The sequence below is a fragment of the Callorhinus ursinus genome, unplaced genomic scaffold, assembly GCF_003265705.2.
Source record: "Callorhinus ursinus isolate GAN/ISIS: 27379988/994484 unplaced genomic scaffold, GSC_fseal_2.0 scaffold4, whole genome shotgun sequence".
NCBI classification, from domain to species: Eukaryota; Metazoa; Chordata; class Mammalia; order Carnivora; family Otariidae; genus Callorhinus; species Callorhinus ursinus.
The window spans coordinates 33,393,464-33,416,072 of record NW_027397066.1 but is presented as its reverse complement, the minus strand read 5'-3'; the positions used below and the strand labels follow the sequence as shown (position 1 = coordinate 33,416,072).

At 42.7% G+C, this 22,609-nt stretch overlaps 1 long non-coding RNA gene across 1 annotated transcript in view; it reads left to right on the top strand.

Annotated features, from left to right (window-relative positions):
- The first annotated feature begins 2,675 nt into the window (after positions 1-2,675).
- LOC141372593 (uncharacterized) overlaps positions 2,676-22,609 on the top strand; it is a 111,188-nt gene continuing 91,254 nt past the window's right edge. Inside the window, exons 1-2 of the long non-coding RNA XR_012377890.1 lie at positions 2,676-2,808; positions 2,957-3,115. This is a non-coding gene — a long non-coding RNA (uncharacterized lncRNA). The remainder of the gene's footprint in view (positions 2,809-2,956; positions 3,116-22,609) is intronic.

The following is a 22,609-nucleotide window of genomic DNA, read 5'->3' as shown; positions in this document are numbered from 1 at the left end:
GTAAAAAAAACCTAACTCTGTTACTTACTAGCAACTTGAAACAACTGTTAAGAACCTCAGTTTCCTCATCTGAGCAATAGGGCAATGCAAATGGTTTGTGCTTTTCTCATGCTTACCTCACACAGTCGTGATGGTCAAAGATGATATGTCATTGGAGATGCTATGGAGATGAGTGGTTATTATTACACCTTCAGTTTGCCTCTGTTGATGAGAGCGTCCTAGAAAAGTGTTATTTGATCTGAGACTTAAACACATGCGCAGGAAGATTCTTTGTGAGCTGTGGAGTACGCTTTTTCCAGGTACAAAAGGAAATACCATTTTTTGAGTACCGATATGTGCCAGGAACTGTGCTAAGATTTCACCTCTCATCTAACTGTTAAAGAAATCTAGGGGCGCCTGGGTGGCTCAGTTGGTTAGGCGACTGCCTTCGGCTCAGGTCATGATCCTGGAGTCCCGGGATCGAGTCCCACATCGGGCTCTCTGCTCAGCAGGGAGTCTGCTTCTCCCTCTGACCCTCTTCCCTCTCGTGCTCTCTATCTCTCATTCTCTCTCAAATAAATAAATAAAATCTTAAAAAAAAAAAAGAAATCTAGGGAGGTAGGTGCTGTTACTTTATAAATGAAGACACTGTGAAGCTCAGAGCAGTTAAGCAATTTGCCCAGCATCACACAGCTGGGACAAAACTGAGACTCAGACTCAAATCTGTGAGAAACCAAGCTGTATGCTGTTTGCATTCATTCTAGCACATTGCCTTACGGGATGAATGGAAAGAAGGAAGCAGAAAGCAAAACGCAGGGGTCTGCAAACCTAAAACGCCCCAGGATCATGGGATTTGCCTGAGAATTAAAATAATAGAAACAGGCATCAAGGCTCAGCCACAAAGAAGAAATGATGTTGGCTGACATTTCTTTTGTTACAGCCTGCTGCTTAACAAGTCAGTTTTATTTTCACATATTCCTGGGGAGGACAGTGGAAAGTATTTAGGAACAAAGATTATAAAATCCATTTAGTAGGTGGCAGTGGGCAAAACTGAGAAAGAAGTGCCAGGTAACATTTGAGACTTCCTTCCAGGGACTTGTGCCCCCATCAAGGGCCATCTTCTCTGACTGCTGCCCCAGTTCACTGACCTCCACACTTTCACACTCACCGTCTGATTCCTGGTCATTATTCCCCAGACTTTGGCCCAGGGCTTCCTATGGAAAATCCTGTCCTCAGGTGGAAAAATCAATAACCCTGAGAATGTTCTCTCTTGACTCCTTTAACTCAAAGCATCCCCGACAGCGAAAGGTTCTTGAGACCACCATCCAGATACTTCTGAAAAATAAAAGAAAAACCCAGGCTAATGTAGCCTGGAGTCTGTACATTGCCTTAAGGGTGCAGAGCCCTTGTTCACGCCGGGCAGTGTGAACCCTTCGATGTGGTACGGGAACCTCAGAGTATCCTCACTGCCGGCTGTGGCTAGTTCGCTCTCACCTGATTGACGAGGAATGAACCCAGAAAAATGTTTAATGGATCTGAGGTAAATCTTGCCCCATTAGGGAAGATAAAAAACCCAAAGGGATCTAAAATGTTGCAGAACTCTCTGCTGGTTAAGGAATCATTTTTCCTAAAGGTGGCAAATGTTGTTTTAGATTTAACTAGAACTGGGGAACTAGTCCTGGTCTCACTATGCAGTGAAGTCTTGAACTAATGGACCTGAGTGTCTTCATCTGTAAAACGTGGGTAAAGTAGCTCACAGGATTGATTTGTAAGATCAGATAAGATGAGGTGCGGGGTGGGGGTGGGTGGGTGGGAAGTGCTTGGTAAAGCACAAAGGGACTCATTAATGTAAAAGGGATGGCGATTTCTTTCTTTCAAGGTGGAGGAAAAAGGGTGTTCTTTCAGCACTGATCACATTTTTTAGCCTTCAATAATCCCTTTTTAATATTTATGAGGAGTTTAAAAATCATTTTCCCCTATATCACACTGTTTTTCAAATGGCAAGGATCATTGTCTGGCCTGCGTCAGCTTCTAACTGAAAAGTATAAGTAACTTTCCTAGGGTCAGGCAGCAAGCACATCGATTTCTTAAATTCAAATTAGAATGAAGCACCCATCTAAGGTTGATTGCTGGTCCTGAGTTTCCGATTCCTGAACTTCATGGAATGCACAGGCCAATTTATCTCCATGTATTTTGTCAATCTTGCAACTTTTAAGTGAGATGAAAATGAGTTGGACACACCTTTACAGGAACTTTACTTTCCATTGTATTCGAGACTGTCTACAATGTAGACGATGAGCAAAAATCTCATCATTGGAATCTTCCAGAAACTGAGCCAAAGTCTCATCCTTGGAATCTTCCGGAAGCTGGGAGAAGGTCCAAAAACCCTTGCTCACGGCCTTACAGCTAGTGAGCAGCAGTTCTAGGTCTAGAGTCCACTTCTAACTCTGATCATGCCCTGTGCTCTTCAGAGAAAAGCCAGAGTACAAATACAAATAATAATGATAATAATAATAATAACGGAGGTTAACTATGTGCCAGGCACTGTCCTAAGCTCTTCCTATGTACTCATTTAACCAGCAGAAAAACAGTTTTGGACTAGTCCTTCACTAAAATAGCCAAGTGAGAAACAGTACTTTTTTTTTTTTTTCTCAGTTGGTGACATTGCAACCCGAAATCACAACTCCGTTTTAGGTTCCTGGTGGTGCCTGCTTCCTCTTCTAGTTTGTTTAGTCACAGAATTCGATTCCTGTTGGCCGGTTACACGCCTGCAAACAGGCTTAGCGCTCTATTGAAATGCGTGAGGCTCCTTAACTCTTGTATAAACAGGTAACGCGAAGGGGTGGGGCACGGATTGCGGGTTTCTTTGGGATGGGGTTGGGGTGGGGGTTAGAGCCAAGTCCCCAGAGATCAGGCAAGGTTAAGGGAGGGCTTGGCGGCTGTTTTTTAAAGGCAGTGTTTTTTGTTCCCTTTCTAGAAACCAGCTGTAACTTTAGGTCAGGGCGCATTAAAATGAGCCACTTCTGAACGAGCAGCGCCCAGGCCCCAGGCCCTGCTGCGAAGGCCCCGGCAAAGGTCAGGGTTTCGGCCGCGTGACGTTCCTTCCTGCGCCCGTGCGAGCGCTGCTGTGCCTCAGGTAAGGACACTCTGGGAGGCCCCCCCTGCCTTCGGGCCCGCCGCGGGGCTGGCTGTGACACTACCTGGTTAAACGGCTCGTGTACCGGGCGGGGGCGGGGGGACGGGGAAGAACAGGGGTGGGGGGGTACCGATCTACTTGTGATTCAACAGCAGGTTCCTTATTCCTCAAACATGGTTCTGCTTCGTTTCTCTGAACAGCCCAAAGGGGGCCAGACGTCTGAGGGCAGATGTCCTCAGGCGCAGCAGGTGCCACTTCTGGGGCCGTTTCTGGATGTCAGAAATGGATGTGACTTTTGGAGCAGGGAGAGAAGCCTGTCTGGTGAAGTCCCCAAATCTCTCCCATCCGGGCAGATTTTTTTTTTTTTATTCCCTTTAACCTTCAGCAAAGGTATCTGAGGTCCTAAAACAACAGGAATGTTGCACTGGCCTTTAGCCAGCGGAGGCTCAGCGAGCAGGATAAAATTTCAGTGCAGATTTACGGGAAGTTGCCGGTGTTGGGAGTAAAAATCTGGTTTGGTGAGTTTAAGGGAAGGGAGTAGACGAGAGACAACCTTGCTACTGTGAGGCGAATGGCCTCGGCTGGGGGAGGGCGGTGGGAGGAGGGAGGAGGGGAACAGGGAAGAGCTCGGAGACCAGACCCGGAGCGCTCCCCGTGCGCGGCGCCCGACGCAGCCGGGCTCCCGGGGCCAACTCGTCTCCCCCTCGGGCTGCGGACCCCGCGCCGCTCGGCCAGTGGAATCGCCGCGCTTTCAAGTTCTCGCTCTCGCCAGGAATTTAGCCCCCGAGAGCTGCCTTCTTGTTATCGCTCCTGCTTCCCACTTTGGAATGTGCAGTTTGGGACAGTGAGAAGCCGGGGCTTGGGGAGTTGTCCTCGTGGAGAGTTGCTCTCCGCAGGTTTCCAAGGTTAAGACATTCTGACAAACTGGAATTCCCAGGGCCTGGGAGTTAAGCCTAAAACGATCTGTTGCTTTAAGCGGCGCGGTGGGGAGTAGCTGGACACTCCTTATTTTGATTTTACATTAAAAAGAGGGAGGCCGAGAAGATGTTGTAGGTTACTTCCTAGCCGTGTAAATTGCTACCGGGCTGTGAGTGGTGTTAATTTCTGAAGTGGGCGACTCCAGATACATAACAAAGGTAAGGTGGTTTTTGGCAATCCTTCTAACTACCTTCCCTTAATCTTACATCTGGGTCGCAGTTTTGAACAATTTTTTTTCTTTTTCTCTCTTCAGCCCTGATCTCCCTCATTGTAACGCTCTCCTTGCAGCTCTGATACGTTTAGTGGGAAAGAGATGGTTTATAAAAAGATTTTAAAAGCGTCAGCTTCTGGAAAAGCAGAAAATCATATACAGTCAGCCCCATCATGTTTCCTCTGGTGATGAAACCTTTTCCATACAAGAAACAGATTTTTTTTTTCACCCTTGAAAACACATGACTGGGTCAACCAGAGGCACAGGTGACTTTAGAATCAGGTTATTAAAGTGAGATTGAGGAAATTTCGTGACAGGCATCTATTGCATTTAAGTGTGAAGACGGGGGGAATGAGGAGGAATGTCTTGCGGCGGTAATTTACCTCCAAAGGTAACACTAAGCGGAGGAGGCTTAGTTGTTTAAAGTTACAAATTCAGTCTGCATAAAAGTGTAGGGCTGATGAATTATGACAGTTGACAAACCACCAGTCACCGGATATTGAATAAATCAGTTAAAATAAATGATGTGGAGCTTTTCAAATAAATGATGCACTTTTTTAATTAGGTAAAAGTTCATCTACTCCTGGATACGGCTCCAAGACATTTGGGGATGTGGCTTCTTTCTTGAGGCTTATCAAAGTGATAGAAAGATAGCGTCCTCAAGGTATTTACTTAAAGGCCATACTGGTTTTTATGAAAATCAAGCAATTTTTTTTCTAATGGCATCTGAATGACTCACTCATTTGTCTTTAGCAGGAATGCAGATTAGAAATGTGTTCTTTATTTCACTTAGCAAAAAAAATGCTTTATTTCATTTAGCAAAAAAAAAAAATTCTTTAAAAGTTTTAATGCTGGACTCACACATTTTTCAGGGGAGAGGAAGCAAAGGGTTGACAACCAGACGTGAAGAAGTTTTAAGCACAACTGCACTTAGACCAAGAGCGTTTGAGAACTGCAGGTGCCCATTCGATTCTAACAGGTGAAAGGTTGTCAGTGGGGATGAGGTGACGAGATAGCACTTTGTGGGAGTTTGTGTTGCTATTAATTTAAACGGCGATCTTGGTCAGATTGATGGTCTGAAATCTTGGAGGGAAACAAAACCAACTCAGTCTGAGAGGAAAAAAGGAGGAGGAAGAGAAAGAAATGGTTTTGGTATCTTTTCTCGTCCACCTTACCCTTCGTTCAGTCTGGTCCGATAGGGATACCGTTGGCCTCTTTGTCTTAATAACTGCGTACGGGAGAATGAGGAATCAGAAATTTCGCCAAAGCCTAGCTTCATTATTAATGTTCAAGATTTGTTAAATGAGGAAATAAGCTGTCGACAACAAAGCTGCCAGCCTCATAAATTCAAGTGTTCAAGAGTCTATTTGAGTGTACGTGGAAAATGAATCAAATTTTGAAGATAACTTTAGCTTCCTCTTGGTTCGTGAGTTTTCTGAAGCTTGTAGGATTGAAAATCTGGCATCATCATTATACTCCAGCCTCTATAGTTTTAATAGTCAACATATTTGTTTTTGATTCCCTATTGCGCTGCTGTGGGCTAAATTTTGAAAGGATTGTGACCAAAACAGTTGGTGACAAAGATAGACTCAAGATAGAAAACAGGGAAACTGCTTCTGGCCACGTGTCCTATATACTTGCTCTAACTAGTGTTTAATAAGACTACTCACATTTTTTTTTCCTCACATGATAAGAACATTCAGTTTAGACTGTTCTCTTTGGTTTATTAGTAATGGAACCTGTTCTAGGTAATTTAAACAAAGATTAGAAGGTTAAAGCAGATGAAATTACTATTATTTTTTTACAAAATGCATTTGCTTTCCAAATTCTACTCTTGATCTAAAGATTTGGTAAGATCAGGAGTCCCAAATGTTTGAGCTTTGACTGCTCTAGGAAGGTATTTGCCTATTTCAGACAGGATTCCACCTCACATTTCCAGTCCCTTCTGATTTTTCAGGAACAGGCAGAGGACTAGGTTTAGGGGTGCTGGTAGGAGGAGAGGGATCCCAAAATTGGACACGAGGTTCAAGTGAAACTGTGATTACGTTTTCCCAGAGGATGCATAAGCCTAGAAAAAATGTACTCTGAAGAGGGGTTAAGTTTGGGATTCATAAGATTTAGAAAAAGGATGTATTTTGCCTGAATCTAGAATTTGTGTGCCAAACATTTAAGTTACAATGAAGACATGAATGCAGCTTAAAAAGTGGTTGGCAGAATGGTTCCAAGGTAAAGGTTATTGGAACATTTCAACCGCTGGCCTGATGAAGAGATATATTTTTCCCCTTGGGAGCAGTTTCTGTGTCTTATGATGGTGTCGACTTTCTGGTTCAGGGTTGTAAGAGGTACGTGCTAGTCAAACAACCACCTGCTTGGAGTAATTGCTTCAAAGAACAAATGGAAAAAGGACTTTCAAGAAGGGCAATGCAGGAATGACTTGAGTTGTGAGGTAGGAGGCCTTTCGATTCTCCAGAAAAGAACTGTCGTGGGAATGACAATAAGTAATTGTTCAGTTACCACCTCAGGTTGCTGGAAACCTCTCAGGCTAGAGGCATTGAGGGGGAAATGGCACCTTGCCACTTTTTGCGTGTGGTCTCTGAATCGTCTTGTCAGGAAAACTCTCCTGAGGTGGTCTGCATTGGATTTCTGATGGTTTCTTCTCTTGTAGTTGCTTCTCCTTCATTTCTGTCAGCATCTGTATGGGGGAGAGGAGACAGAGGGACAAGGTATTCTCTCCCCTAGCAGTCGCGTGCCCCTTCTTTTTAGGACCTTTTATATTTTGTCCTGAAAAATGGGTGAGGGAGGAATTTTCCAGTAAAAGTAGAAGGGGGGAGAGTATCTGGAGGATCACGTGGCCGAGAAACAGGTGAGTTCCAAATACTGTTAGTAATGTGGAATGCACTGGAAAGCTCCCGTGGAGATTTATTAATGCCCTCAAATTGTTGCGGGTGAACTGGCAACTGTAGGATTTAGAGGCTCACCCCCCCACCTTTTGTAATTCAAATGCCTCTAGTACACTGCAATAGATGGCTAATATGAATGGGTTCAAGGTATCATCCCTTGGTAGGACCATAAGGAAACTGATTACAAAAGGCAGACTCTCAACTGCGTTATTGCCTTCCATTCTGCCTTTTCTCTACTTTCTGCCACGGTTTAAGAACACCTGAAAAAAAAAAAATCCCACCTCAGTTTATGTAGCTTCTGTGTATGATACGAGCATTCTGTTTCATGGTTGTGAATATTCCGTTGTTGTCATCACGGGAGCTTCATTAGTGAAAAAACGATTTGTAGGTATGTTTAGACGTATGCAGTTCATATGTTTGTACAATATAAAACCTAAGTAAACTGATACTCTACCAGAATTGACAGTAGTTTATGGTTGCTCTTTGGATAAACCCTATCAAGAAGAGTGGAGTCATTTTAGAAATCAGAAGTATAATCTCTACCTTTCTGAAGGCCATTTAAGAGCTATGACATCGGAGAGGACAAAGGGCTGGTGTAACCCTGAAAACCCTCTGTGATTTGGGAAAATGTCAGTCCTTTGGTCTCAGCAGATTCCTGGTAGGGCAAAATATATATTTTACTTAGAAGTTATATCTATTCACATTAATCAAGAAAACCATCTCCAGTCTCCTCAATTAAAGCTATTTGTCTTTGAGGATACTGTACTTTTGTGGTTCTTAGGAACATGATGGCCCAGTACCAGACCATGGTAGGTACCCAGTGTGTATGTGTTGAATGAAAGGAGAGTTGCTGATAGTTCTAGCTTCCTGATTGTGCTTTGCTTTGGCTAATAGTTTTGCTCCTATTCGTCCACCAACTGAGGAGAAAGTGTGATCCCAGAAACTGTGGATAATTGGATAATCCATACGTGGGTGAGCAAGAGTTAACTATATGTGCCAATGAACAGTGGTTGGGGTACAATGAATGTGGGGCATTGTGCACCGAAACAGGAACAGGATGTCTCTCTACCTGACCAAGGAAATGCCAACCTGTAAAAATTAGAATAAAAATATTTACCTTTCGGAGCACTGAGACCCGGCTCAATCATTTTTGTAAAGCATTTCACATCGTGCCAAAAGAAAAAGAAAAGTATTTAATAAAATGAAGAAGATTTTTTTTTTTCAGGTGCTTCTTCTCTGAGATCAATTTGATTGCCATTCTGAAAATGGTTATTTGAGCCTTTCACGCTCGGGTCAAATAGTCATGTTTCTAAAAGTAGGGATCCACGTGCGTGATGATAATAGCACTGTAGCTCTTGAAAAGACAGCTTAACTAATATTTCTTTCTGTTTGTTATTTATTTTTAAAAATAATAACATGGTCCTTGGTACACCAAGCTCTTGCCAAGGTTAGGCGCATCTTCTCAGTAGGCTTCCCAAGACAAAGTTGCCTTTGTGTAATTAACTGGGAGGATTTGGTGGCACAGGAAACTCAATGGGGCACTGCAACTTATTATTAACAGAAAATTCAATGGCCTGATGTGTGTATACTGTACCCGCTGATATCTATGATATATTTCTCCATGCAGATGATCTCATTATTGTAGACTTTCCCAGGGAGGAATGTGGGGGTTGGGAATTTTCCTTGGAGTTCACTTAGATTCTAGAAGACAAAAGCTGCAGCATACTGACGCGGAGGAGAACTCACCTCTGCGGACTAGTTTGTTCTGAGGGTAATCAGCAAAATTTGGTCACACGGGGAAAGAAAGAAAAGGTGGCTAGCCAGAGTGAAAATGACAGTTTGGGGAAAAGGGATAACAGTTGCGCTAAATTCAAACTCCTTGGCAGAGTGGCTCAGAGTATGGACTGCCTTGATTCACATCCTGGCCATGCCATTTAGGAGCCAGGGGACTTTAGGCAGTTACCTAAAAAACAAAACAAAAACAAAACCAGAAAAACTCTCTCCGTGACTCAGTTTTCCCAGCTGTAAAATGCCCACCTTACAGGGCTGTTACAAGGAATAACTAGATTACTGTGTGAGCAGAGATTGGCATGGCGCTGGGCATGAAGTCAGTATAATATGGCACATAGTCAAGGTGATGGGCACATGTACTATGTTTTGATGTATTTCTGTGTTTGAGTTTTTTTTTTTTAAAGATTTTATTTATTTATTTGAGAGAGAATGAGAGAGAGAGAGAGAGAGAGCATGAGAGGGGGGAGGGTCAGAGGGAGAAGCAGACTCCCTGCCGAGCAGGGAGCCCGATGCGGGACTAGATCCCGGGACTCCAGGATCATGACCTGAGCCAAAGGCAGTCGCTTAACCAACTGAGCCACCCAGGCGCCCCTGTGTTTGAGTTCTTACCTCACCACCCTCCTTCATATAAGAGTTTTCTTTCACGACCTCTTCTGCTGGTTGGAATCCAGGACTCTCTTCTTAACTTCACTATTTGGCTTTGACCAAGTGGCTGTTGCCATTGCACACAGGCACTATTTTGCTGAGTTACTTTTGGTTTTTGTATCTTAGTTGTATGGAGAAAAATGTTACTTGGAATCACCAAGGTACACTTTTTTCCTCTCTCTAGGTAAACAAAAGATGTTGATTAGAGACAAAAGGAATGATAACTGTTGTATCTGTTGGTGAGACACCGCCAAGTGGCCTGCTGAAGACTTGAGTATAGATTGTCAGAATTGGTGGGGTGCCTGACTGGCTCAGTTGGTAGAGCATATGACCCTCGATCTTGGGGTTGGAGGTTCAAGTCCCCACACTGGGTGTACAGGTTACCTAAAAAAATTAAACCTCTAAAAAAAAATTCCCAGGAAGGGCTAACACAAAATAGAAATATTCTGTGAAAAGAACCCTAAATACATCAAACTTAAATAGTTCCTATTATGACTTTTGTTGGTTAGTATTAGCTAGTCATAATCATAATGTATAATATATGGACCTTTCTTAGAACTGCCACAGTGCCTTACCTGTGTATTTCTCATGGCATTTTATATCACTTCTTACTTTTGTACATTCACTGTTTTCCCTACCGAACACAAACTAAGTTCTTTGGAGATAGGATTTGTATCTGAATAATACTTGTATTCCTCAGTGTCTCTAGTTTATAGTTGAGTGCCTGATAAATAAGAATTTCTTAGCCCAGGAACGCCGGGTGACTCAGTCGGTTAAGCACCTGCCTTGGGCTCGGGTCATGATCCCAGGGTCCTGGGTTCGATCCCAGCATCGGGCTCCCAGTTTGGTGGGGAGTCTGCTTCTCCCGCTCCCACTGCTTCCTGCTCCCCCTGCTTCTGCGCTCTCTCTGACAAATACAATCTTAAAAAAAAAAAAAAAAAAGAATGTCTTAGCCCAGATACATTGCCATCTAAAATCATGGCATTTTGCATTCCATGGGTATGTATACTTTTTTTTTTTATTTTTTAAGTAAGCTCTACCCCCAACGTGGGGCTTGAACTCAGGACCTTGAGATCAAGAGTTACACACTCTACCGACCGAGCCAGCCAGTCACCCTGATTACACATTTTTATTTGCATGACTTCTTTTTCTCCCCACAAGCATTTTACCCCAAATTGTTAAGTAGGGGAAATATGATGGAGCTGCAGCAAACTCAGGCAGGGCTGAGCCAGAACAGAAGCCCTATCCACAGTCCAGCCTCTGAAAGCAGGGCAGGGCGGGGGAGGCCAGGGTAGAGAGGGGGTGAAATTTTACGGTGTACCCATTGCATTGTCTAAAAGTTTATTCCTCTTTTTTCTGCTCTTTAATATCCTTTAAAAAGCTCAGACCTGTTACTAGGTAACTATGAGAAGGTGAAGAAATGCATTTTCTTAAGATTAGGAGGATTTATTAGATAATTTATTAGGAAAAAGAACATTTTCCCAAAATTAGGGGACATGAACAGAGAGATCCAAGAGAGGAAATAATGTCAGGTGAACACATAGATCGGTGAGCCGCAGTGGTGTGGTTTTGTCCGTGGGCTGGTGCTGTACTCTTGGCCAAGGAAAAGTGTTGAGGAAGGAGGACAGATGATCAAGAAGTGTTGAGAGAATTGCTTCTAGTGAAATCCTATTTGCAGAGCAAAGGGAATCCAGTAACAAGTTAGCTCTTCCCACTTGCTGCAAACAATAGTTTGGCTCAGGCACCTCCTCTGCTCTTTGCCCTTCATTGTGGGTTCCAGGATCCACCTCAGATTATATGTAGATTTGCCAGTGAGTAAACAGAATCTACCAGCTCGGATTTGTGCTCTGTTTTTGCAATTGCTCCGCTGTCCACAGAGACAGCACTCCCAGCCTGGGAAGGCAGGGATCTTGGAATATCCTCCCAGCACCCTTCCCAGAGTGGAACCTAGGAGGAGTCACTCCCCAGTAGTATCTGTAGGAGGCACACAGACCCTGAAATTAGTGGTAACACCCATGTTCTCACATGTCCTAGTAATTTGTCTCGGGTCTTGCCCTTTCTCCACTGACTAGAGATAGTCCATGAACTAGTCACTAGAACTGCAGAAACTGCTTTTCTGTTCTTGCTTTCGCCTTTGCCCTCACCCCTACACTGCTTTTGACACGGTATCTAGAAGGATTATATATTTTTTTAAGATTTTATTTATTTGAGAGAGAGCGAGAGCGTGTATGCCCGTGAGTGCAGGGGGAGGAGCAGAGGGAGAGGGAGAGAGAGAATCTCAAGTAGACTCTGTGCTGAGTGCAGATCCCACTGCAGGACTCGATCTTACGACCCTGAGATCATGACCAAAATCAAGAGACAGCGCCTAACTGACCGAGCCACCCAGGCGCCCCTAGAAGGATTATTTTATTTTATTCTTATTATTTTTTAAGATTTTATTTATTAGAGAGCGGGAGAGAGAGAGATCACGAGCAGGGGGATGGGGTGGAGGGAGAAGCAGACAACCTGCTGAGCAGAGATCCCGATGCAGGACTCCATCCCAGGACCCTGAGATCATGCCCGGAGCCGAATTAACCGATTGAGCCACCCAGGCGCCCTAGAAGGGTTATTTTAAAACAGAAGTCAGATCATGTCAGTCCCCTGCTGAGATGCCCCTCTCCATCACACTTAAAGCCAGTGAGGCACTATATTTCTAGTCCCATTACCTCTTTAACTTCACGTCCTTTCACTCATTCCCTTACTCACTCTGCTATAGCCACTGTTTCATGCCTCAGGGCTTTTGCATGAGCTGTTCCCTCTCTTTGAACCATTTTCCCCAAATACCTGCATGGCTCACCTTTTCACCTCTTTCAAGTCTTTGTTCTTCCTCCCTTTATCAAAAACAGTACTTCCTCCTTCCTGTTGGCACTCTCTGTCTTCCTTCCTTGCTCTATTTTTCTTTTTGGTATTTAGCATGCTGTGTAATGATGTAGTTCATTGTCTCTTCCCACTAGAGTGTATGCTTCATTTATTGATGTATCCCAAATACCTTAGGGTGGAGTCTGCCACAAAGTAGGTACTCAGTAAATATTTGTTTAATAAATGAATAAAACACACAGGCTTTTACACAGCACAAGTATGATTGAAAGTGTAGTATAATTTGAGTGTCCTACTCAAAATACAACCACAGACACATCTTTCTGAATAAGCATGATTTTTCTCCCAGACCTCCCCTGTGAAGCTGCCATATTTTCTCTGGTTTCTCTGGTTTCCTTATTTTCTGTGCCACCGGGAGTGCTTGATGGAGGCTGATGACTAAGTAAAGAGCAAGGCAGGGCTGAGTGTCGGGGATGGCGCAATCATTTCAGCACTGTGCTATTTCCAAATCAAAGCCTCGTCTTTGGCAATCTTTTTGTGATTTCCATCTAATTCTTACAGCCCTGATTTGAACCAGTCTTGTGAATTGCATGCCCTACAGATAATTACACTTGTCTAACTCATGTTACTCTACGGTTTATTACTTTTTCTATTGTCATTTAATTATAATTAATGATTGTTCTGAAAGTAACTGTCAAGTGTGTTTTGTTTTTTTTAAACTATCTCTTTTGAGCTTTGAGATTTTGCCAAATGCCTATTGCTGTTACAGTACTCCATCTCAATTTTTCTTGATTGTAGAGCTCACTGAGGTATTTTGCCTTGACATGGCATGTGATGAGAGTGGTAGTGTCATTGTCTGTGTCTTTAATAGTTCCCCATCGTGTTTGCGCAAAACCTCTGTCTTACCTTGTACTGAGTGGCATAACAACTCCCCGATACGTTGTTCCTCATTGTCTCCCTTTGCACAGTTAACGTGGTTTGGCAAAACTACATTTCGTGGGCCTTGGTGGCACACCTCTCTGTGTGTCCACCTGTCTTTTTTTAGAGTCATAACACGGCACCGGAAGGAGCTTTTCCAATGGCTGGTAGAATCCTGTGGCTCCTAAGCTTGGAAACACTAGAACTGGTCTTTGAGGTGGGTATATACTCCATCAGCAAGGTTCTTTGCATTAAAAAAAAACAACAACAACAGGCGATAGTACATAAATGCTGCTGCAGGTATGTGAAGATCCTGGATTTAATTATGTCTGACTTTTGTTGATTGTGGCTTGTGGCCGAGTTAGAATTACTTGGATTTTTTTCACTTCCAAGTTGATTTGGAAGCTGTCATCACAACTGATAGTCACTGGAAAGTTTGCTGAGGAATTAAACTAAATATTACCTAATAAACAGCTAATAATGATAGTACTTCCTGCAAATCATTTTATTACTATATGTACAGAATGGGACATTAAAAATGAACAGCACATAAATGTTAAATTAGACTTATCTTTAATGATATAATGTAGATGATGCTGATTATCATTATTTATGAGTTAGAAAAATTTATCAAAATACTGACCTAGTCAATAGGTACACTTGAAGAAAAAGATGAATATGAACTAAACTGGTTTAAACCAGACATTGAAAGACCTATTTTTCTTAGGTAGACACAGACTCAGCTGTTACTTATCAAGTCGCTGCTGTGTGCCAGTCACTGGGTACCACGTATGCAGGGGAGGAATAAAGTACTCTGCCTCATGGGGCTTTCTTTGGGTGTGGACATGGGATTCAGTACTACGAAGGAACCACTGGGAACTAGATGATAGTAGGTGGGACTCTCCTAGCTGGGTGGTCCAAGAAGGCTCCTCCAGGGAGGTGGATGCTGAGGTATCTGATGGGATAGGAGGATCCTTGGATGGATTTATGAAGGTACTGAGGCTGGGAAAAGCTCGACACGTTGGGGGTCATAAAAGGCTGATGTTGCTGCAGGGCTGGAGTGAAGGGCAGAGGAGGGCTGTGAGGTAGGATTTGGGGGTTACTGAGACCTAGAGTATGTAGGCTTTTCAAGACCGTGGGAAAGAGTTTGCATTTTGTTTCTCTTGAGCCTAACGGAAAGCCATGAAAGGGGGTTTGCTAGTTACAATCTAAGTGACAGCTGGGTGGAGACTGGATTGGAGGGAGGTTGTCCCGTCCGACAAGGCAAGAAAGGCTGGCAGTAGAGATGGAGAGAAGCGGGTTGACTGCATGAGATTCTTCTGCGTCTCCTCCTGCCTTTTTTACAATGTCTGTTCATCAATGGCAGGAGTTTCACCAGCTGGAGGACATAGCAAGATTTGGTGATGGCCTGGATGTAGGGGTGAGGGAGGGAGTGAGGATTCTGGCTTGAGTTACCGGGTGCTGTGGGGGAGACTGAAGGAGAGCAAGTTTTAAGGGGGGCAGAGGGAATCAAACACTCTGGTTTGGGCATGTTTACTGAGATGCCTGTTAAACTTGCCAGGGAGATGTTTAGTTTCCCTTCGTATCCAGCGCCATCGGCAAAACAGGAGGCACCTCTTCTAGCTCTTTTGTATTTTGGTATTTCTCTCTTTCTCACTATGGCCAGATTTGCAGATACAGGTTAGGTATGTGACCTTTATTTATATATCTCAAATGACAAAGTAATATTCTAACACTAAGTATCTACTGTGAATGGGAAACTGATGGTGGTGTTGGTGGGTTAACATTAAAAAATCTTGGGACTCCTGGCTGGCTCAGTGGGTAGAGCAGGTGACTCTTGATCTCAGGGATGTGAGTTCGAGCCCCATGTTGGGTGTAGAGATTACTTTAAAATCTTAAAAAAAAATTCGGAAATCTTAAGTATAGTTTCAGCCATCAAAGATCTCTTCTAATTCAAATTAATCCTGTTTATATTTAGTATTTCGATATTGAATGTTTGACATTTACATTATACAGTTAATATATGTTAATGTATGATAAATATATATGCCAAGAGAATTGAATATTTAATATAGAAAACTTCTTTAATTCACGTTATGTCCCAGTCATTATTAAATAACATTTAATATTGAAAACTAAGTGTAAATCGTGGATGAACAAAGATTCATCCCATATTACAAAAGATAAAAATATTACAGGATGAAACTGGATTTCCTTGTGAGTTACAGTCACCTTAGGGGCATGGAAATTCATGCTGTAAATGTTGACACTTAAAAATGGATTCATTAAAAAAAATAGATCCATTTAGAACATGCACATATATTTCTTGTCTCTAGCTTACCTAACGTTACAAAGTGCAAATATGCACTTCTCCATATTATGTGAGTGGAAACTGGAAGCCAGTGTAGACACACTGAAGATCAAGGTGGGGGGGAAGGGAGTTGAATTAGAAGAGCAGTCATTCTGGCATTGAATCACAGGAGGAAAACTGCTAGGTTAGATGGCTTGCCCACATGTTGCAAAGTTCTTACAGACTTGATTCTTGGTTCCTAAATCCCATTTGGGATAGAGAATATTGCTGGCATATAGGGTGGTTCGAGACCAGTTCTTCTCTGCTGGGGAAGACTGTCCTCCAGGGGACTTTTGGCAGTGTCTGGATACATTATTGGTTGCCACCATTGGGGAGGGGTGGGGTGCTACCAGCATTTATGGGCAGAGGCCGGGGATGCTGCTAAACAACTTGCAATGCACAGGACAGTGCCTCACAACAAACAATTACTGGTCCCCAAATGTCAATAGTGCCAAGGTTGGGAAATGCTATCCTAGACAAGTCTTTGCTCGCCACAACCACTGTAGTCCCATACAACTTGAACAGAGTGTTTTTTCCTTTAGTTAGTTTGTTTGTTTTGAGAGAGAACACCTGCAAACAGATCGGGGTGGGGCAGAGGGAGATGGAGAGAATATTAAGCAGGCTCCATGCCCAGCGGGACTCAATTTCAGACCCTGAGATGATCTGAGCGGAAATCAAGAGTTGGCCACTTAACCGACTGAGCCACCCAGGCGCCCCTGTTTCTTCCTTCAGTTTTTAACACCCATCCCCTTTCTGAAGATTCAGGGTCAGGGAAGGGATTTGCGGGGAGAAGGTCAGGACAAAGTTGAACTGAACTCTGTTCTTAGGATGCAAGTGTTGGCCAGCACCCTAATTAACACTTTGGAAAAATCCCCAATTAATGGTTTTTCTCTTTGCTATGGGTTCAGTGCTTAATGTTAGTCACTGCAGTCCTTTCCCAGGTTCTGAGAATTTTTCCTTAGGTCCTACTAATGTCACTAAAATACCTACTTTTGTTAGGGTTTTTTTTTTTTAATTTAAAAAAAAATTTTTTTTTTTTTTAGAGGTGTGTTGGCATTTATAAATTTCTAACAGAGCCGGGCTTTGAGAAAGTTTGTTAGAATCTTTTCAGACCTAAAGATGCTTTCAGTTGAAAGCTCTAGGTTAAGTAGAATGAAAGTGTCCTATGTTGTTATCAAGTCTGGATCTTAAATTCATTTAAAATGGAAAATCCTTATACAATGCTTTTAAACTCCATGGAGAGAGAAGATCTCTGTTAACACGTGCTGGTGTATAGGCACACTGTCAACAGCTCTGGAAAGACAACAAACATTAAAAGATGGCTAGAAATGAACTCCATGTACTAGGCTGACATTTTCCTGTGAAGAAACATTTTTGTCAATAGATGATGCCCTGTAGATTTGGGGAAGAAAGATAAATGCGTTTATGTTTGCAGTTGTTCCTAACTGAGGGAAACTTCGTTCACCTAGTTACCATGAGAAATTAATTACAATCGTGGAACACCCTTTGTATTATGCCAGGTCAGGTCATTTAGGGCAATTCCTGGAATTTCTAGTTAACAGCTCTTTGAATGTCAGTTAGATACAAGACCCTAGATACCATTATCTCTACACACCCATACATTATTGGTCCACATGAGTGAATTCATTCAAATTCTGGGGAACTTCTTTAGGAACAGCTGGTTTTACAATTTACTACCCTCAGGCTTCTAGATGTAGGTAATTTAACTGCGCCCCGGCCCTCTTGTCCCTTCATACTTTGGACGTTTGAGTTCTTTTTTGTTGTTGTTAAGTATGCTCCATGTCCAATGTGGGGCTCAAACTCATGACCCTGAGATCGAGAGTCACATGCTCTACTGACGGAGCCAGCCAGGTGTCCCTTGAGTTCTGTTTTATCTCCGTCTTCATCTTTCTGTTTTGGAGAGGCATATGGAACGCTAATACCCAATGCTTGATTAGTTTAGTTGCTCCTCATGATATTTTATATATACATGTATATGTATATTATATATACATATTATGTACATGTATACATATTACATATACATACATTGTATATACATATATGTATATACGTATATATATACATGCGTATACATGTATATACATATGTATGATATATGTATATATAAAAGTCATACTATCTTTATGTTGGACAATTTAATCTAAGATGCTCTGTGGCTTTTCCCAAGTCTTGAATAATGCTTTTCAGTTTGCTTACAAAACTATTCTTGAAAATTCAATGTGTTTTGTTGGCCTTTTTGGTGGTAACAACTCCAGCCATTTATTCACCCGAGTGCATGTAGGTTTTATACTAGGCATTGGAGATGAGAAATGGGTAAGAAATATTCTGAATTCTTAAGGAGCTCACAGACAAGGTGAGACATATAAACCAACAAAAAAGTTCTTTTGTTCTTTCTAGAATAGAGAGGTGCTTATTTCTCCATTGATTTGCTGAAAACTATTTTGTGCCTACATTTATCTTCTAGAAATAAGAAAAGATCTGTTTCCAAGGAGCTTATGGTCTGGTACAGACAGTTGGACACTTTAAAAGTGAAATATTCTAGATACTACTGGAATCAATAGCATTGGTTTCACCTGAAGAGGCATAGCGGGGAAAGAGGGAGATGTTTAGGGAGCTCCTCATAAAAATAAGACCTTTAATATATTTAACATTTACATATGATGTCTTAAGTGCCTGGTCCTATTCTAAGCACTTTACAGAGGAACTCATTTAATCTGCATAAAAACACTATGAGGTACATACACTTATTATCCCCATTTCACAGAGCAGAACACTGAAGTACACAGAGGTTATGTGACTTACCTAAGGTTACATAGCTTAGTAAAGACAGAGCCAGAGTTTGAAACCTGGCAGTTTGGCTCCAGAATTAGAGGTCATTCTTGAATGAGTCTTGATAGAGACTCAGAGATATGGGAACAGGTAGGTAGTTGCCATTTAGGGGGAGTCCCTGAGCCCAGAGAGAGAGATGAGGCAGAGTGGGAAGAAACCAGGTTACAAGGACTTTGTGTCATGGGCAAAACATGTACTTTACTGTATAGAAAGGGAAAACAAAAAAACAACAGAAACTTTAAAAAAGGAAGAAAGGAAGAAAAATCACCTGAGTTCTTCAGTTTATCTGTTTTTCTTTAAGTTCTTTTGTAATGCGTTTGCCTTTTTCCACATAGTTGTCTTAGACCAGCCCACAGTTCTGTATACGACAGTCCCTCACTTTAACTCAATTAACCCCCACACCATCGCTGTGGTACTCACAGTCCCCGTTTTACAGAGCTGGCACCGAGGCTCCTTGAAGAAACTGCTGAGTTCACGTGGAAGCCACAGTTTAATCCAGGCATTGTAAATTAATGTTCTCAACTGCTTTCTCGTTTCACACCTGCCTCCCCAGACAAAGTGGAACATGAAAAAGAAAAGGATGGACGTGTATCCAAACAGTGCAGATAGCTCACATGTTTTGTGTCATCTTGTTTTTCCAAATCAGCGGTGACAGCAGGATTAGCAGACTGACCCTAAGGAATGTTCCTATACGACACTCGCCTTCACTCAACGGTGCCATGTTTGTGGGATTTCTGCTCTGTATATTGACTTCAGGACATGTGCGCGCCCAAGTGTGGCTTCCGAGCCAGGGTCTTGGATTGTACCCGTCTTGCTAACAATGGCTTTGGCGGGTCAGTGATTATCAGAGCAGAAATTGTTACTGCTCCAACAATCTCTAAATTCAGGATTTGCATGTTTGCCCGGCACAAACAAGCCTGGTTGACAGGAGAGAAAAAGAAATCCAAGTCTAAGCTTGTTTCAGTCTCAATGGCAAAAGAAAGAGCTTTTTATACTGTTTTGTACACAATCTTAATACTCACCAGGGTTCGGCCCCTGTGCAGGGGCATGCGATCTTTTGCTACTGGTTTGGAACTTTAGAGCCTGCACGCTTCAGGAAATAAATTACTCTCCAAATCTGCTCTTCCCTTAAGTGGTAACGTCCTGCTTGTTACATGACAAGCATTTACTGGAGCAGCTACGAGGAACTGGTCATTCTGCTAAATTCTGGGGCGCTGTAGATGGACAGGACACTCTTCGTTCCCTCAAGCTGCTCACACTCCGGTGGGGATAACTGACCTGTACCAACTTACTGTCCTATAACAAGGCACATGATCTGCACAGGGAGCCTGGAGGAAGGGGCGATCAGAGAGGAGAGCCGGTCTTTTAGCTGGAATTTTTGTTGTTGTTGTTTGGAGATAATTCACTTACCATGAATTTCTCCATTTTGAAGTGTAAAATTCGGTGGTTTTTAGTATATTCACAAAGTTGTGCAACCATTACCACTGTCTTAATTCCAGAACATTTTCATTACCCCAAAAAGAAACCCCATGTCTGTTAAGCAGTCCCTCCCCATTTCCCTCTCCCATACCCTCTGGCAACCACTAACCCACTTTCTGTCTCTATGGATTTGTTTATTCTGGACATTTCTTATAAACAGACTCATACAATATGTGGCCTTTGTATCTGGCTTTCACTTAGCATATATGTTGTCAAGGTTTATCCATGTTGTAGTATATATCTGCTCTGCATTCCTGTTTATGGCTGGGCGCCTGGGTGGCTCAGATGGTTAGGCGTCTGCCTTCGGCTCAGGTCATGATCCCAGGGTCCTGGGATCGAGTCCCGCATCGGGCTCCCTGCTCCTTGGGAGCCTGCTTCTCCCTCTGCTTCTCTCTCTCTCTCTCTCTCTCCCTCTCTCTCTCCCTCTGTCTCTCATGAATAAATAAATAAAATCTAAAAAAAAAAATATTGTATGGCCATACCACATTTTATTTATATGTTCATCAGTTGGTGGACATTTGGTTTCAGCTGAATTTTGAATAAATAGAAAGGTTTTTTCGAAGCATGGAAGGGAGGGTGGATTTTTGGGTGGATAAAACCCATCATTTTAATGAATGCATATATATGTAGTACAGTACTTGCTGAATGCCGGGCACCTTTTGAGCCCTTTACAAATATTAACTTTTTGAGTTCTTGTTACAACCCAGTGAGGTGGCATATGAGAAACAAAGATGCACAATTTACCCGTTACCAGCCAGTCAGTGGAGATCCAAATCCAGGCATTCTGGCTCCAGAGTTCGTCGCTCAACCGCCACCCAACTTGCCACAAAGGCGGGGTCATGGGGCCAGGCAAGCCCAGTCTGTGGAACTGTCTGGGTGGCGTTAAAGAGCAAGGGGGTGTGGGGGAGAGTGTTAGATGAGGCCAGAGACTGGGCATCCTCTGTTCAGCAGTTGTCCTTGTGAAACACTCATCTGACCTGTCATTCTCCAGTTTAAAAACTGCTCCTCATTCTCCCTCTTTTTTTTTTAAGACTTTATTTTTTTGAGTGGGGGAGAGGGAGAGAGAGAAGCAGACTCCACTGAGTGAGGAGCTCCCATGTGGGGCTCAGTCTCACGACCCTGAGATCATGACCTGAGTCAGAACCAAGAGTCAGACGCTTAATCAGTTGAGCCACCCAGGTGGCCCTCCTTCTCCATCTTTCTATGTTAGTTTCCTAATACCAACCATTTCCTACTACCCTTCCAATTTTTCCCATATCCATATTTCACCTATATCATCCCATACCCATATTCACCTATATCATCATTTAATTAGTTAATATTTTTCTTTAAGTCAGCTCACTTTTGTTTTGCTTAAATACATTTATTTATTATTTTTTAAAAAAGCTTTATTTGAGAAGGAGAGGTGCAAGACAGCACAAGCTGGGGGCTACCGTGGGGGAAGGGGCAGAGGAGAGGGACAGGCAGACTCCTTGCTGAGTAGGGAGCCTGATGCAATGCAGGGCTCTATCCCAGGACCCCGGGATCATGACCTGAGCCGAAGGCAGATGCTTAACCCACTGAGCCACCCAGGCATCCTGAATACCTTTATTTAAAGTGGAACTTTATCTCACTACCTTAAGAGAAAACCCAGTACTTTTCTAATGTGCATTTAAGTAAACCAAACTATTAAAATGAAATGCCTGTACTCATTAGCATCCAAAGTAACTTGCACACTAGCATGTGTGTCATATTTATTGAGATATTGGGGTTTGCAGGATGAGGTTCAAACGTACTGGACCTTCGAAACTCCGTTTCAGTCTACACTCCAGTTCCATATCTAGCATTGGTACCCCCTGTGGCTGTCACATCAAACATGCTTCCCTCCTGCCTGGACTCATCATGCTTTTTCATTATAATGTGTTGTTCCTGGGGCACCTGGCTGGCACAGTCGGTGAAGCAAGCAGTCCTTTTTTGACATGTGAGTTATATCCGTTGTTATTTTGCTTCTTTCCTGCTTAAATAATTAGGGGTCTTAAGTACAAATTAAATGACCTCAAGTTAACAAAAAAAGAATGCCATTGACTTGATTGAGTTGTAATTGAAAATGGTTTTGGCTGCTTTTATTTAGCTTTCAGCAAACACAAACTTTTCCATGAGTGGTCATGGAATCATCTAGCATGTTTTCAGTTGGACAGGACCACAGGGGCTTTCTGGTTCAACATTCCATCCAATGCAGAAATACTTCTGCAGCATTAGTGATAATCATGATCTGATAAATATGTGCATCCAGAGCTTCCCATGGGCCAGACACTCATTACAGTTCTCTGAGGTTGCTGTTATTAATATCTCTGTTTGGCAGGTGAGCAAATTGACTGAGAGAGGTTAAGCAACTTGCTGTAAAACACACAGGTAATTATAGCAAAACAGATCTAGACACAGTCTTCTTGACTCCAAACTTGGAGGGTTTTGTTGCTGTGTTACTTCACTGCTTCCATCTTGGCCTTGAATTCCTACAATGATCATTGCATCAT